The sequence below is a fragment of the Homarus americanus genome, unplaced genomic scaffold (assembly GCF_018991925.1).
Source record: "Homarus americanus isolate GMGI-L3 unplaced genomic scaffold, GMGI_Hamer_2.0 scaffold49667, whole genome shotgun sequence".
NCBI lineage: Eukaryota > Metazoa > Arthropoda > Malacostraca > Decapoda > Nephropidae > Homarus > Homarus americanus.
In genome coordinates this window covers 6743505-6758086 of record NW_024738608.1, presented here as the reverse complement: position 1 = coordinate 6758086, position 14582 = coordinate 6743505, and the positions used below count along the sequence as shown (strand labels likewise).

The window sequence follows — 14582 nt, the reverse complement described above, 5'->3', positions numbered from 1 at the left end:
CCAAGGGTCTCTGTCAACACAAACACTAAGGTCTTGTCAACACAAACACCAAGGGTCTCTGTCAACACAAACACTAAGGGTCTGTCAACATTAAACACTAAGGGTCTCTGTCAACACAAACACCAAAGGGACTCTGTCAACACAAACACCAAGGGTCTCTGTCAACAAACACCAAGGTCTCTCTTGTCAACACAAACACTATAATCTCTTGTCAACACAAACACTAAGGGTCTCTGTCAACACAAACACTAAGGACTTGTCAACACAAACACCAAGGGTCTCTGTCAACACAAACACCAAGGGTCTCTGTCAACACAAAACACCAAGGGTCTCTGTCAACACAAACACTAAGGGTCTCTAATAACACAACACCAAGGGTCTCTGTCAACACAAACACTAAGGGTCTTGTCAACATTAAAACACTAAGGGTCTCTGTCAACACAAACATCAAGGACTCTGTCAACACAAACAATTAAGGACTCTGTCAACACAAACACCAAGGGTCTTGTCAACACAAACATCATGGTCTCTATTAACATAAACACTAAGGGTCTTGTCAACACAAACACCAAGGGTCTCTGTCACAAACACCAAGGGTCTCTGTCAACACAAACATCAAGGATTCCCTGTCAACACAAACACCATGGTTCTGTCAACACAAACACCAAGGGTCTCTTGTCAACACAAACACTAAGGGTCTCTGTCAACACAAAACACCAAGGGTCTCTGTCAACACAAACATCAAGGGGCCCCTGTCAACACAACACTAAGGGTCTCTGTCAACACAAACACCAAGGGTCTCTGTCAACACAAACACCAAGGGTCTCTGTCAACACAAACACCAAGGGTTCTGTCAACACAAACACCAAGGGTCTCTGTCAACACAAACATCAAGGGTCTCTTGCTCAACACAAACACTAAGGTCTCTGTCAACACAAACACCAAGGGTCTCTTGGTCAACACACAAACACCAAGGGTCTCTGTCAACACAAACACTAAGGGTCTTGTCAACACAAATACCAAGGGTCTTGTCAACACAAACACTAAGGGACTCTGTCAACACAAACACTAAGGGTCTCTTGTCAACACAAACACTAAGGGTCTCTTGTCAACATTAAAATCACCAAGGGTCTCTACTAACACAAAACACTAAGGGTTTGTCAACACAAACACCAACCCTGGAAAAACCGAATAGGATTTCAGAAAGAACCAAACCCATTTAATCTCTCATATTATTCAGTCCAGGTGTTTAGAACCACTGTGTGTGTGTGTGTGTGTGTGTGTGTGTGTGTGTGTGTGTGTCTGTCTGTCTGTCTGTGTGTGTGTGTGTGTGTGTGTGTGTGTGTGTGTGTGTCTGTGTGTGTCTATTAACCACTAAAGTGCCTTGTTATAGTAAAATGCAACACATTATTTTAAACCCCTCCCAAACTCACCCATCCACAAGATGTCTAATATATATAAACTAAACAATAAATAAATTAGTTGTTTGTCTGTTTGTGTGTTACTCCTCCATCTTGTTTGTTTATTTACGTGTGTCCAACATTAACTCATAAACTGGTGAATGTTTGTTTTAGTCAACATTATCTCTACAGTGATTAACAATGTTTTTTTTTCTTGGGGTCAATACTGTAAACACTAAACATTCTTATTGTTTTTCGTAAATCAACACTTATTATCATATTACATCGTGGTAAAGTTTCATTATAGTGGCCCGGGTTCATTATAGTGGCCCGGGGTTCATTATAGTGGCCGGGGTCCATATAGTGGTCCGGGGTTCATTACAGTGGCCTCGGGTTCATTATAGTGGCCTGTCTATAAGGGCTGGGGTTCATATATAGTGGCCTGGGGTCATTACAGTGGCCTTGGGGTTTATTATAGTGGCCTGTCTATTATAGTGGCCTGGGGTTCATTACAGTGCCCGGGGTTCATTATAGTGGCCTGGGGTTCATTATAGTGGCCTGGGGTTCATTATAGTGGCCCTGGGGTTCACTATAGCGACTCAGGGTTCATTATAGTGGCCCGGTCACTATAGCGACTCGGGGTTCATTATAGTGGTCCGAGGTTCATTATAGGGGCCCGGGGTTCATTATACCGACTCGGGGTTCATTATAGCGACTCGGGGTTCATTATAGTGGCCCCGGGTTCACTATAGTGGCCCGGAGTTCAGATTCACAAAGGTTCAGAGGACGAAATATTGCTGTTAAGAATGACTGTACAGTATCCTCAACTGATCGACTCGAATTTAAAATACCAATAAAAACAGAATTACGCCGATTTTTTTTTATGTAGATACGTTCATTTAGCATCAGTTTGGAGCCAATGAGAAGCCAGAACAGTAATAAGGAATGTTTCAAAATGTGTTGTGATTGGGTGGAGGTGTCAGCGATGTGAGGGACGATGTGTTGTGTTTGATGTTGTTTTAGTTAAGTGAAGAGAACACTTTACAGGAAGTATAAACCTTGAGACAACAGGGATTTGAGGAGACAGAAGGAGAGAGAACGAGAGAGAGATAAGATACTCAGTAAGGTGTATGATAATGTCTAAGATAAGGTTTGTGGTGGTAGTGGTAAGGCGGCAGCGGCCTCACACCACTCCTGCACCGTACTTCGAACCTACCTGCCCCTAGCACCTGTACCTTGCCCTCACCAGGTAAGTCTCTCTCCTCCTCCCCCTCGTGAGCCCAGTACAGTATAAGTCATTCCTCACTACATCTCCCCCGACGCTGGCCCTCCACACCTCACCATGACCACACACACCCTTGACAATGTTCGTCTTAGATTTGAGGAACTTTATAGAAGGTTTAATCCTGCAGTGATACCTTAAGACCCTGTGTTTATACTCTTATAAAGAGTGACATGAGTACAGGAGTGTCGTGTGAGGCTGGCAGGGGGAGGCGATGGTGGAGGAGGCACCACCACCAGGAGTTACTATACACCTGTACGTACCTGACTACTCTGCTGGGCGTCTCCCTAATTTACCAACAACGTCCTCTCCCTCCCGCAATCAGTGACAAGTGTGGCCGTGACAAGACTGGAGTGAGTAACAAAGAGTGAGTTGTGTTGTAACAAGAGAGGTGATGGTAACACACACTAATAATAATAATCATAATGGTTACCCTCGTGTCCTAGGATGGTCGGCCCTAGGGTCACCTAGGAGTGAATATGCTTAACTTAAGGTGTACAAGCTGTCGCCAACACAACAACCACAACCTATGTTAACGAGCTGTGACCCAGTGTCAAGGAATAGTCCGAGAAGACCGGACAACTCGCCAACTGCACTGGCTAACTATAACCCCGGAACACGATCCCTAAATCGATTAACATCCAAGTTCCCAATTACTGCTGGGTAAACAGAGGCAAATGGCGTGAAGAAACTTGCCCATTGTTTCACCCTGCCCGGGGATCGAACCCGGGTCCGCTCGCTTGCGAGGCGAGCATGATGACCATTATCTACACATGTACAGTCACCCAAAAAAAGTCGTGTCGCTAACCATGAACCCCGAGATTCAGACTCTTGAATCTTAACCATTTATGGACAGAATAATGTATCAGTGTCTACTGCTTCAAGTTCACGAGTCTGAATAGTGGTTCGCGACAGGACTTGGACTGTACACCCAACACACACATACACACCCCAAACACAAACTCTCCATGCTCATACAAACACCCACACATTTACAAACACTCCCCCAGATACACAAACACTGTCCTCCCTCCATAAAACACACACCTCCCCCAAACAAACCCCCCTTCCATCCCCCCACACACAAACACCCTCAGCCAACCCCCCCCTCACAGTTCCTTAAAGCACCATGACTGGGGATAAAATGTCAATACTGTAAAATAAAAAAACAGTGTCGGTGATAAGAGTTACTTGTGGTTGATGAGACGATAACAGCTCTTGTATCTCCCTGGGTCTTATCTTAACAAGGGTAGATAAGGTGACTCTCTCTATCTACCTACTACCACCATCTACCACCATCATCTACCACCATCATCACCACCATCTGTACTATCAACCATCATCCTCCACCATCACCATCCTCCACCACCACCACACCATCCTCCACCACCATACCCACCACCATCCCATCCCCCACCACCATCACCATCCTCCACCATCACCATCCTCCACCACCATCACCATCCTCCACCACCACCATCACCATCCCCCCATCACCATCCTCCACCACCATCACCATCCTCCACCACCACCATCACCATCCCCCACCATCGCCATCCCCCCACCATCACCATCCTCCACCACCATCACCATCCCCCCATCCCATCCCCCATCACCATCCCCACCATCACCATCCTCCCACCATCACCATCCTCCCCACACCATCCCCCATCCTCCACCCATCACCATCCTCCACCACCACCACCATCTCCCCACCATCACCATCCCCCACCATCACCATCCTCCACCACCACCACCATCCACCACCACCATCACCATCCTCACCATCACCATCCCCACCATCACCATCCTCCCACCATCACCATCTCCACCTCCACCATCCATCCCCACCATCATCCCCCCATCACCATCCTCCACCACCATCCCATCCTCCACCACCACCATCACCATCCCCATCCTCCACCACACCATCCTCCACCACCTACAACCCCATCACTATCCCCCACCATCACCATCCTCCACCACCATCACCATCCTCCACCATTCCCTCCATCCATCACCATCCTCCACCACCATCACCATCCTCCACCTCCACCATCACCATCCTCCACCACAGCACTATCACAAGCAGGCATTATTTTAATTGGCCGAGAAAAATTATTAGCCTTGTTCTGATTGGTGGAGATAACTGGACCTTCTCTTGGAGTGGCTGAGTGAGTCATGACTGGAGCCAAAAATACCTTGAAATTTAACTGGGTAACACTTGAAGATTGACTGGGTGTGGTTGATTGGGTGTTACTGACTGGGTGTGGTTGATTGGGTGTGACTGACTGGGTGTGGTTGATTGAGTATATTGATTGACTGTGACTAGGTGTGGCTAACTGGGTGTATCTGACTGGGTGTATCTGACTGGATGTGACTGACTGGGTGTATCTAACTGGATGTGACCGACTGGGTGTAACTGACTGGGTGTAACTGACTGCGTGTAACTAACTGGGTGTAACAGACTGGGTGTGACTGACTGGGTGTAACAGACTGGGTGTGATTGACTGGGTGTAACAGACTGGGTGTGACTGACTGGGTTACAGGATACCAGTCTACCTATGGGTTATACTCTATACTATCGACAAACACCTGAAGATTAGTCCCCCCAGCTTACTGCACCCAGGACCATTACCTTGCGAGAGGACCGACCTACCACAACTGACCTGAACCACAGGACCATTACCTTACGAGAGACCGACCTACCACAACTGACCACAAACCTGAGACCATTACCTTACAGAGGACCGACCTACCACAACTGACCACAAACCTGGGACCATTACCTTACAAGGGACCGACCTACCACAACTGACCACAAACCTGAGACCATTACCTTGCGAGAGGACCGACCTACCACAACTGACCACAAACCTGAGACCATTACCTTACGAGAGGACCGACCTACCACAACTGACCACAAACCTGAGACCATTACCTTACGAGGGAGACCGACCTACACAACTGACCACAAACCTGAGACCATTACCTTACGAGGAGATGACCTACAACTGACCCAAACCTGAGACCATTACCTTACGAGAGACCGACCTACCACAACTGACCACAAACCTGAGACCATTACCTTACGAGAGACCGACCTACCACAACTGACCACAAACCTGAGACATTACCTTACGAGAGGACCGACCTACCACTGACCAAACCTGAGGACCATTACCTTACGAGGAGACCGACCTACCACAACTGACCAAACACAGACCATTACCTTACAGAGAGGACCGACCTACCACAACTGACCACAAACCTGAGACCATTACCTTACGAGGAGACCGACCTACCACAACTGACCACAAACCTGAGACCATTACCTTACAGGAGCCGACCTAACCACAACTGACCACAAACCTGAGACCATGCCCTGAGGAGACCGACCTACCACAACAGACCACAAACCTGAGACCATTACCTTACGAGAGACCGACCTCCACAACTGACCACAAACCTGAGACCATTACCTTACGAGGAGACCGACCTACCACAACTGACCACAACTGAGACCATTACCTTACAGAGGGACCGACCTACCACAACTGACCACAAACCTGAGACCATTACCTTACAGAGGAGACCGACCTACCACAACTGACCACAAACCTGAGACCATTACCTTACGAGACCGACCTACCACAACTGACCACAAACCTGAGACATTACCTTACGAGGAAACCGACCTACCACAACTGACCACAAACCTGAGACCATTACCTTACGAGGAAACCGACCTACAACTGACCACAACCTGAGCCATTACCTGAGCCGACCTACAACTGACCACAAACCTGAGACCATTACCTTGAGAGGATAGACCTAAGGGATACAATGTAACCAAATTATGTCATCTTATGCTCTACTGATGCAAACAAATAAATAATAATAATACATGAGAAGAAATAGAACATGTGGTAATAAATGAAGAAAAGGGAGAGGGAAGAGAGGGAGGAGAGGGAGATATATGAGAGAGGAAATAGAACACATGGTAATAGGAGAGAAGGAGAGGAAGAGAGGATAGAGGAGATATATGAGAGAGGAAATAGAACACATGGTAATAAATGAGAGGAGGAGGGAAGAGAGGAGGAGGTGGAGGTTTTAATAATGTACACTGAACCAACCAAACCAACCAATCAACCAACCACCATTCAACCAACCACCATTCAACCAACCACCATTCGACCAACCACCATTCGACCAACCACCATTCGTCTTATATGAGCTGTAGTCGTTGCTAAGGATGCTAAAACTCTATCACCACCATCACCACTACCACAATCACCACCACCACAATCACCACCACCACAATCACCACCACCACAATCACCACTACCACAATCACCACCACCACAATCACCACCACCACAATCACCACCACCACAATCACCACCACCACAATCACCACCACCACAATCACCACCACCACCACAATCACCACTACCACAATCACCACCAATCTACATAATCTAATCTCCGACCAACAGTAGTGGCTGGTGATGTGAGGGCCACTAACCTAACCTAACCAAACCTAACCTAACCTAACCTAACCTAACCTAACCTAACCTAACCAAACCTAACCAAACCTAACGTAATCTAAACTAGTAGTCGGGACTCGGTAGTGGTAGACGACTCATGGCCCACGCTGGCAGGTAGTTGTTCGGTATATTATCATCGGTATAACAGGTAGGAAAGGTAGTCACAGGGATGATTAGTAGAGGTGATTGAACCACCATACTACTTACCACCATGACTACCCATGACTACCTACCACCACCACCACCACCACCACTACTACCCACCACCACACACCACCATCCACCACCACCACCACCACCACTACTACCTACCACCACCCCCACTACTACCTACCACTACTACCTACCACCCACCACCACTACTACCACTACCCACCACCACCACTACTACCTACCACCACCACCACTACTACCTACCACCACCACCACCACCTACCACCACCACCACTACTACCACCACACCTACCACCACTACCTACACACTACCTACCCACCACCACCACTACCCCCACTACACCACCACCACACTACCACCACCTACCCACCACCACCACCACTACCCCACCACCACCACCACTACCTACCACCACTACTACCTACCACCACCCCACCACTACCTCCACCACCCACTACTACCTACCACCCACCCACTACCACCACTACTACCTACCACCACCACCACCACTACCTACCACCACCACCACTACCCACCACCACTACACACTACTACCACCACTACTACCTACCACCACCACCACCACTACCCACCCACCACTACTACCCCACCACCACTACTACCTACCACCACTACCACCACCACCACCCACCACCACTACCACCACTACCACCACCACCACCCACCACCACTACCCCTACCCTACACACACACCTACCACCACACCTACCACCACACACCCACCACCACTACCTACCCACACCACTACTACCCACCACCACACACCACCACCACAAACTGCCTACCACCACCAGTCAGTTCACACATTAACCATTGTATGTTAAGTGTGCACGTGTGTTTGCACCTATGAATCTATGAGCTATCAGCCAGACGAACAACAACACTCAAGGCTAAAGCAACATCTCTCCTCTTCTGCCCTGTTTGTCAGTCTGTGTAGTCTGTATTAAATTAATAAAGGCTATACCACCAACACAACTCTCAGTTCTCTCTCTCTCTCTCTCTCACTCTCTTACACATTGCCTCGCCATTCGCAAAAGAGGTGATGTTACAAAGTGGTGAGCTGTGGATTATTGCCTATGACCGTAGTGGCTGTGTGTTAGTGGCTGTGCATCCGTGTAGTGGCTGTGATAAACCAATTAGTGCTGTGTCGTGTAGTGTAGTGGCGCTGTGTCGTGTAGTGTAGTACTGTGTCGGTGGTGTAGTCTGTGATAGAGTAGTGTAGTGCTGTGTCGTGTAGTGTAGTGGCTGTGTCGTGTAGTAGCTGTGTCGTAGTGTAGTGGCTGTGTCGTGTAGTGTAGTGCTGCTGTCGTGTGTGAAGTAGTCTGTCATGTAGTAGCTGTATCGTAGTCAAGTAGCTATGTCGTGTAGTAGCTGTGTCTGTAGTGTAGTAGCTAGTCGTGTAGTGTAAGTACATGTCGTGTAGCGTAGTACATGTCGTGTAGTGTAGTAGCTTCATGTCTGTAGCTGTGTCAATATAGCAATGCTATGTCGTGTAGTATATGCTGTGTCGTGTTCATCATGTAGTGGCTGATCGTGTAGTGTAGTGGCTCAGCAGATAATGGTGGCTGTAATTGGCTGTGTCATGTGTGTGGTGGCTTCAATACAGTGGCTGTGTAGTGGCTGAAAAGCCCGTGGTGGCTGTTCGTGTGGCTGTGTCGTGTAGTGGCTGTGTCGTGTAGTGGTGGCCAGTAGTGTGTAGTGGCTGTGTCGTAGTGGCTGTGTCGTGTAGTGTAGTGGCTGTGTCGTGTAGTGGCTGTGTCGTGTAGTGTAGTGGCTGTGTAGTGTAGTGGCTGTGTCGTGTAGTGGCTGTGTCGTGTAGTGTAGTGGCTGTGTCGTGTAGTGGCTGTGTCGTGTAGTGTAGGCTGTGTCGTGTAGTGTAGTGGCTGTGTCGTAGTGGCTGTGTCGTGTAGTGTAGTGGCTGTCGTAGTGGCTGTGTCGTGTAGTGGCTGTGTCGTGTAGTGTAGTGGCTGTGTTGTGTAGTGGTGTCGTAGTGTAGTGGCTGTGTCGTGTAGTGGCTGTGTCGTGTAGTGTAGTGGCTGTCGTGTAGTGTAGTGGCTGTGTCGTAGTGGCTGTGTCGTGTAGTGGCTGTGTCGTAGTGTAGTGGCTGTGTCGTAGTGGCTGTGTCGTGTAGTGTAGTGCTGTGTCGTGTAGTGTAGTGCTGTGTCGTGTAGTGTAGTGGCTGTGTCGTGTAGTGTAGTGTTGTGTCGTAGTGTAGTGGCTGTGTCGTGTAGTGGCTGTGTCGTGTAGTGGCTGTGTCGTGTAGTGGCTGTGTCGTAGTGGCTGTGTCGTAGTGTAGTGCTGTGTCGTAGGTGTAGTGCTGTGTCATGTAGTGGCTGTGTCGTGTAGTGGCTGTGTCGTAGTGTAGTGCTGTGTCGTGTAGTGTAGTGCTGTGTCGTAGTGGCTCTGTCGTGTAGTGGCTGTGTCGTGTAGTAGCTGTGTCGTAGTGGCTGTGTCGTGTAGTGGCTGTGTCGTAGGTGTTGTGTCGTGTCGTACTGGCCGTGTCGTAGTGGCTGTGTCGTAGTGGCCGTGTCGTGTGGCCGTGTCGCAGTGTCGTGCATGCGTCGTAGTGCTGTGTCGTGTAGTGGCCGTGTCGTGTAGTGGCCGTGTCGTGTAGTGCTGTGTCGTAGTGGCCATGTCGTAGTGCTGTGTCGTGTAGTGGCTGTGTCGTAGTGGCTGTGTCGTGTAGTGGCTGTGTCGTGTAGTGGCTGTGTCGTAGTGCTGTGTCGTGTAGTGGCTGTGTCGTAGTGGCTGTGTCGCGTCGTGTCGTGTGGCGTTAGGGAGTGAAGGAGAAACGACACACCCCGTTAAATTGTTCCTGTCTTATCACTCGAACCTAACATGACATAATCTAACTTAACCTAACGTAATCTAGCTTAAAACTAACCTAATCTAACCTAACCTAACCAAATGTAACCCAATGGCAAATTTACATGACAAGATTAAATTTGTTTAAGTTGATTTGTTCCATCTGCTGAAAAAGAAAAAAAAATAGTTCAGTATTCCCGTTCGTGGTACTTTTTAAACACTGTGCTGACTAAAGCGTGGTATGTCCGGGGATCTCTGCTAACATGAGGTGGGTGTCTATTTCCAATGGTATATTAAGGTTACGTATTATGATCTATTGTTTGTCCAGTCGTCTCTCGAAGGTAAACGTGTTTCGTTTTTTATTGCTTTTACGCTGAGTTTCCACCGTCATCCGCCAGGGGGAAGGAAATCTACGTGATGAAAACAATAAAGTTACTGATTTCTCTAATTCTGGGAGTTGTGATGAGTGAAATAGTCAGTCTCCTATCAGTCATTTCTGTTGTGTAAATGTCTCTTTCAGTAACAGATTGTCCAAGTAAACACACAATTTCAGTAACAAATTGCCCAGAGGAACACAGCGGCGATAAAGTTAAGCGATGGGTGAGGAGGGGTACAGGGAAAGGAGGGACAGGGGAAGGGACAGGGGGTACAGGGGTGGGGGTACAGGGGGGGAGGACACGTAACTCACGCTAATGTAAACAAAGGCGAAGTTCACTCCCGTACTTCCTGGAGGAGGTAGTAGAGTACACATTCATTCATTCCTCGACTGATAGAGGCAGTGATGGTGACCTTACACCTCCCCCCATACTGATGACAAAGATGAAGGTTATTACTCTGGGTAGTAGCGTAAGTGCACGTTCATTCATTCATGGACATTGAGCCACGACCTTAAACCTCCGTGACTCTAGTGGTGGGGGGGAGGGGGAGAGGGTGTGTGGGGTGGGGGTGGGGAGGGGTGGTAGGTGGGGGAGAGGTGATGGGGTGGGGGAGGGGTAGGTGGGGGTGGTGGGGGTGGGGGAGGGGTGGTGGGGTTGGGGAGGGGTGGTGGTAGGTGGGGGAGGTGGGGAGGTGGTAGGTGGGGAGAGGTAGTGTCCCGTAATGATCGAAGGTCAATGGAAGTCCTGAGGGTTCAAAAGGTGATCAGTACAACAATACCTCACTTGGGCTCACGGATCCAACTTCTGGGTTTCAGAACAAATATACTAAACTATATATATATATATATATATATATATATATATATATATATATATATATATATATATATATATATATATATATATATATATATATATATATATGAAAGAAAGAAAAAGTTTAGTTCGTGTAATTCACATCTGTACTCACCCCTGAAGATGTGAATTACACGAAAGCGCTTGGGAACTTCGTGTTTTCTTCTTTCCTTGTGGTTATCAGCATATACCTAGATCACGCGCACCTACAGTGATTTACTTGCATATATATTTTTTTTCCTAATCGACTCTTAACAACCTTGTAATAAATATCAGCTAAATTAAGAAACGAATTAATTTACTATTGGAATAAAACCAACCAATTAAATAACTCATCAGTGTAACTTTACGATCAACAATTAAATCATGGCCTCAGAATGGTAATTAGAAGACGAGTGGCCACCCCGCCCCGCCCCTGCCCCGTCCCGCCCCCCTTAGGCTCAAAATGGTCAAAACTAGTTTCCCTATCTCTTGAATGATGCCTCTAGTATAAACACAGGCGCTAAAACAATGAAGTCAAGTATGTGGGGTTACATAGTACCAAGGGCTAAGACACTGCACTAAGGGCTAAGACACCATACTCAAGGCTAAGACACCATACCAAGGGCCAAGACACCAACAAGGGATTAAGACACCATACTCAAGGGATTAAGACACCATACTCAGGGGCTAAGACACTACCAAGGCTAAGACACCACACTCAAGGGCTAAGACACCATACTCAAGGGGCTAAGACACCATACCAAGGGCTAAGACACCACCAAGGGGCTAAGACACCATACTCAAGGCTAAGACACCATACTCAAGGGCTAAGACACCATACCAAGGATTAAGACACCAACTCAACAAGACACCATACCAGGGATTAAGACACCATACTAAGGGGCTAAGACACCATACTAAGGGGCTAAGACACCATACCAAGGGCTAAGACACCATACTCAAGGGCTAAGACACCATACTCAAGGGCTAAGACACCATACTCAAGGGGCTAAGACACCATACTCAAGGCTAAGACACCATACTCAAGGGGCTAAGACACCATACTCAAGGGCTAAGACACCATACTCAAGGGCTAAGACACCATACCAAGGGATTAAGACACCATACTAAGGGGCTAAGACACCATACTAAGGGCTAAGACACCATACTCAAGGGGCTAAGACACCATACTCAAGGGCTAAGACACCATACTAAGGGGCTAAGACACCACATCAAGGGATTAAGACACCATACTCAAGGGGCTAAGACACCATACTCAAGGGCTAAGACACCATAATCAAGGGGCTAAGACACCATACTCAAGGGCTAAGACACCATACCAAGGGCTAAGACACCATACTCAAGGGGCCAAGACACCATACCAAGGGGCTAAGACACCATACTCAAGGGATTAACACACCATACTCAAGGCAGACACCAATTAGACCTATACTCAAGGGTTAAGACACCATACTCAAGGGATTAAGACACCATACTCAAGGGATTAAGACACCATACTCAAGGAGCTAAGACATCATACTTTAACCCATAAGGTACTTTGGTGGCTGAGTGAATACAGTAGTCACCTCCTCTCCTTGCGGTCACTAGTTCGTGTTTAAGGCAGTTTTACTTCACCCAGATGTAAACAAGCACCTGACTTTACAGCTGAGAGTGAGGTGGTCGAGTGCAGTGTCAGCCAGTTGTAAAATAAATAGTCAGTGTAGGGGTGGTGTTAGGGGTGGTGTTAGGGGGTGGTGTTAGAGGTGGTGGGGGTGGTAGGCGGTGGTGTTAGGGGTGGTGTGGCAGGCTGTGGTGGCAGGCTGTGGTGGCAGGCTGTGGTGGCAGGCAGTGGTGTTAGGCTGCAGTGTTAGGCTGTGGTGGTAGGCTGTGGTGTTAGGCTGTGGTGGTAGGCTGTAGTGTTAGGCTGCAGTGTTAGGTTGTGGTGGCAGGCTGTGGTGTTAGGCTGTGGTGTTAGGCTGTAGTGTTGGGCTGTGGTGGCAGGCAGTGGTGTTAGGCTGCAGTGTTAGGCTGTGGTGGAGGCTGTGGTGTTAGGCTGTGGTGTTAGGCTGTGGTGTTAGGCTGCAGTGTTGGGTTGTGGTGGGGCTGTGGTGGTAGGCTGTAGTGTTGGGTTGTGGTGGCAGGCTGTGGTGGCAGGCTGTGGTGTTAGGCTGTGGTGTTGGGCTGCAGTGTTAGGTTGTGGTGGCAGGCTGTGGTGTTGGCTGTAGTGTTCGGCTGTGGTGGCAGGCTGTGGTGCTAGGCTGTGGTGCTGGAGGCTGTGGTGGCAGGCTGTGGTGTTAGGCTGTAGTGTTCGGCTGTGGTGGCAGGCTGTGGTGTTAGTCATATATAAGTGAGTCATGTCATTTTTCATTTCGTTTACATATTTTCGAGTCTAAATTAAAAGGTGAAAAGGAACAGTGATTTTTTTTAATGCCGAGAAACACACACTGTTGATGTCCTCTTTAGACAGACACAGACACACAGACAGAGATTGACAGAGAGGCAGAGACAGACAGACAACAGGCACAGACACAGACACACAGACAGAGATTGACAGAGGCAGAGACAGACAGACAGACAGGCAGAGAGATTGACAGAGACAGACAGACACAGACACACAGACAGAGATTGACAGAGGCAGAGACAGACAGACAGGCACAGACACAGACACACAGACAGAAAGATTGACAGAGGCAGAGACAGACAGACAGACAGGCAGAGAGATTGACAGAGACAGACAGACAGACAGACAGACACTACTAGTATCACCCTTGAACCTCTGATAACAACACAACTACTCTGAGAACTGGGTCAGAGAACATCAATATGACCAGTTGGTGGATGATGGTAACACCGTGGGTTTGTGGTGTCTTAGGGAAGAAGAAATAAGGTGTTACAGCCCCAGTATAGACCCTAACCTAACCTAGCCTAACCCATAATCTGACGTGAATTAACCTAACCTAACCCATAATCTGACGTAAATTAATCTAACCTAACCAATAATCTGACGTAATTAACCTAACCTAACCCATAATCTGACGTAAATTAATCTAACCTAACCAATAATCTGACGTAATTAACCTAACCTAACCCATAATATGACGTAATTAACCTAACCTAAACCATAATCTGACGTAA

General features: G+C 47.9%; 1 protein-coding gene across 3 annotated transcripts in view; it reads left to right on the top strand.

Moving 5' to 3' along the window:
- The first annotated feature begins 2555 nt into the window (after positions 1-2555).
- Positions 2556-14582, top strand: part of LOC121874203 (hepatocyte nuclear factor 4-gamma-like) — a 24166-nt gene continuing 12139 nt past the window's right edge. For 2 of the 3 annotated variants that reach the window (XM_042378223.1, XM_042378220.1), the window contains exon 1: positions 2556-2649. The gene's annotated coding sequence lies outside the window, so the exon portion shown is untranslated. Of the gene's footprint in view, positions 2650-2905; positions 3036-14582 lie in introns of those variants that run through there. The other variant, XM_042378222.1, reaches the window with a different exon arrangement.